The 3,648-nt window shown below is 30.5% G+C and overlaps 1 pseudogene; it reads right to left on the minus strand.

Moving 5' to 3' along the window:
- Positions 1 to 461: 461 nt before the first annotated feature.
- On the minus strand, positions 462 to 555 carry LOC143651090 (U6 spliceosomal RNA; annotated as a pseudogene).
- Positions 556 to 3,648: the final 3,093 nt, after the last annotated feature.

Below are 3,648 nucleotides of genomic sequence, written 5' to 3' on the forward strand. Positions count from 1 at the left end.
AAAAACTGAAATTAAAGCTGCCTCTTAAAATAGCAACAAAATATGAAAAATGTAGGATTTGTTTGAGAAAATACACAAAACAAGAAATTTACAAAAATTGCTGGGACAAATTAAAGAATAAATAAATAAATATAGATATATTATACTCATGGATCAGAAGATTCAATATTTTTGACACTAATTTTCCTCATAATCAAAAGATTCACAGAATTCTAATAAAAATTGAAGAAAGTTTTACAGAAATTGAAAAGATCTATTCCAAAATTGTAAGACAATATATGGGATTAGAACAGCTGAAACAATTTTGCAAAAAAAAAGAATAGATTTTCTAGAATTACAGTACCTGATTTATTGTAATACTTCAAACCTTAAAGGCACTGTAATGACATAATGATTTCAGAGAGAAAAAATGGAACAAGATAGAGAGTAAAGGAAAATGTATTTGTTCAATTGATCTTTTTTTTAATATGGAATGCTTCATGAATTTGGATGTCATCCTTGATAATCTTCTCTGTATCATTCCAATTTTAGTGCATATGCTGCTGAAGTGAACACTGGTCAATTGATTTTAATGTAATTTTATTGAGATGTATTAAATACTCATGTACCATATAACGATCCAAACTGTAAAATCAATGGTTCACAGTGTCATCATATAGCTGTGCATATATCACAATTGGTTTTGAACATTTTTATTAATCCAAAAAAATATAAACAAGATTAAAGATAAGAACAAAAATAAAAAGAAAAGTAAAAAGAACACACAAAACATTCCATCTTCCTTATGTATGTTTTGTCTTTAATTTTTTACTCATCTATCTATACACTGGATAAAGGAAGTATCAGTCATAAGGCTTTCGTAATCACACAGTCTCACCATAAAAATTATATAGGTATACAGTCATCTCTAAGAATCAAGGTTACTGGATTACACTGCAACAGTTTCAGGTATTTCCCTTTAATTACTCCAATACACCAAAAACTGAAAAGAGACACCTATTATATGCTACATAAGAATAAACTCCAGAATGACTGTTTTTGAAATCTCTCAGCCACTGAAACTTTTTTTCAAAAAGATATGATTTAAAACTGAAAATGTAATCTACAGAAAGGGAGAAAATATTTGAAAACCATGTATTTGATCAAGAACTGGAATAAATAATATCTAAAAGATATCACATTAATAAGACAAATGAATTAAAATGTTTAAAAAACTGAATGAACATGTCAGCAAAGATGATATATGGATGAAAAATATGCACATAAAATGTGCATAAATCATTAGACATTATGGAAATGTAAATTAAAGCCACATTGAGATACTAACACATACCACTGAAACGGGCGAACATTAGAACAAGTGATCACACCAAATGACATGACTGCAGATCTCATAGGAATGTAAACTGGAAAAAAATACTTTAGAAAATAGGTCGGACATTTCTTTGAGAACTTAAACATATACCTTTAAAAAGCAACAAACTTGCTCTGTTGCTATGCTGTGGTCCAACTCTTCCATTCCTAGGTGGAAAGAAATGAAACCAAACATTCACAAAGTTTCTACAAAAATATTCATAACATTTTATTGGTAATAATAAAAAACTGAAAAAAAAAATTCAAAGTTCATCAGTCACTAGGTGGACAAGGAAATTGTTGTATTGCCATATAACGAAATATTCTGTACCAGCAAAAAGGAATGAATAATTGATGCACGAACAATATAGATGACTCTCTGCATCATTATTCTTGGAGAATGTAGCACTATTTAAAAAGTGTACAGGCCGTATGGCACCATTTAGACAAGTTCCAAAAACTTCAAACAAACTTACAGTAACAGAAGAGATCAATGTTTGCCTGGAGGACAGAATGGAGGCTCTCCTTGAGAGTGATGGAAATGTTTTTATCTTGATTTTGGTGTTGATTTCACAACTGCATACATATGTCAAGACTCATCAATTTGAACAATTTAAATGTGTGTAGTTTATAGTACATCAATTATAGTTCATTAAAATAGAATATAAGAAAATAAAAGAAACTGTGTGTACTTCAGATCCAGTAAAGGGAGGAGAAGAAAATAAATTTGCGCTGTTTAAAATTTCAGAACAGAAGTCATATTGTCTGAGTTTTTACCAAGTTTAAAAAATTGAAATAAAGGAAAGGAAAATTATTAAATTGTAGAAAATTCTACAATTTTGGATTGCAATTTCGGATTGCAAAACAATAACATTTCTCTTACTTAATCCACCTCCAGCCTTTTACATATAATATTATCTGTCAAACGTTCAAACTTGTATATGCAACATCAGTTTGCTTTTTCTTGACTTGGTATCAACTCATCCAAAGAAAATTCACATAACCTGCCTTCTCTATGAGTTCTGTTTCTTATAAATCTTTCCCATGTGTTTTTATCCTTGATATGGTTCATAGTATATAGATAATCATTCTCTTGGTTAAGTTACAATTTCATTAAACATTTTAATCATTATGGACTTGCCTCTAACATTAATGTAGATTTTCCTAATGATTTTGAGGGCATATTTGAAGAATACTGAAATCAACAAAGCAAGCAATTGTCAAGTTCAACTTGATACTGAATTTTTATTCATTGAAATCAAATTCAAACTCCACCCCTGATTCATACATCAAATAAAGAATGCTGGTATGTGCTTTAGATCTTACAAACTGTTTAGGATGCCCTTAAACAGCAGGCTTGATTCATCATAAATTAAGACCTTGTTCTTTGGCTTATGACTGCAGTACCCCTTAATACCCCAGTGCATATTCATTACTTTCTGTTCCAAAAAAAAGTAAAGCCAATTTACTCACAGATGAAACATGTTAATATTCTTTTAAGTTTCAGCAACTTCATAGGAAAAATAATGGTGCTTAAGAAACTTGTTATTTTGATTTCACAGTGTATCAGATGAAATAGTGCTCTTTTGAAGTTGTACAATGGTGCCAGAAGATTGCAGCAAAAGTCTATTACAGTATCAGCAGGGTAGAGACATAGTAGAGTTATTATTTGAGCTGCCAAGAAAGAAGGAGTTGCCTATAGGTATTTATTATATCTGAAACATTCTGAAATTGGAGAAACAGCCAAAATATAAATTTTTACCAAAGCTAGCTTTATTATATCCTTTTTCAGTATAATATTCAATTGTAGCTTCATTTTTAGGCTAGAAAAAAATCACCAATGTGGTAAAGAGGTCATTATGACATAGTAGGGGAAAAAGTACAGATGGAGAGAATTGGGTTCTAGCCTATTGTTTGTGCCTGAACTTAGTACCTGGGATAGTTACTTAGCTTTGCTTCAACTACATTTCATAACAATAAAAGCAAGACATTGGAATAAATGACTTCATAGCCTCTTTTAGCACTCATACTCAGCAACACTGATTGTCACAAAGGGTGGATTCAGCTATCTCTGAGAGAGTATGCTATCTCTCTCTCAGAGATAAAGATGTCAATTTGTTGCATACAGATAGTTGAACATAATGTCCATCTATTTAAGAGTTTCATAACTAACTGCTGTTGATCCACCAGCTCAACTATTTCCTTCTTTTGACCAAACAAATTCTCCCAAATGAAAGGCCAAATCGCTTTTCTGAGATTGAATTTTATTTCTTAAAAAATATAGCTACTCTAAAA

The sequence above is a fragment of the Tamandua tetradactyla genome, chromosome 11 (assembly GCF_023851605.1).
Source record: "Tamandua tetradactyla isolate mTamTet1 chromosome 11, mTamTet1.pri, whole genome shotgun sequence".
In the NCBI taxonomy this organism is placed as follows: domain Eukaryota; kingdom Metazoa; phylum Chordata; class Mammalia; order Pilosa; family Myrmecophagidae; genus Tamandua; species Tamandua tetradactyla.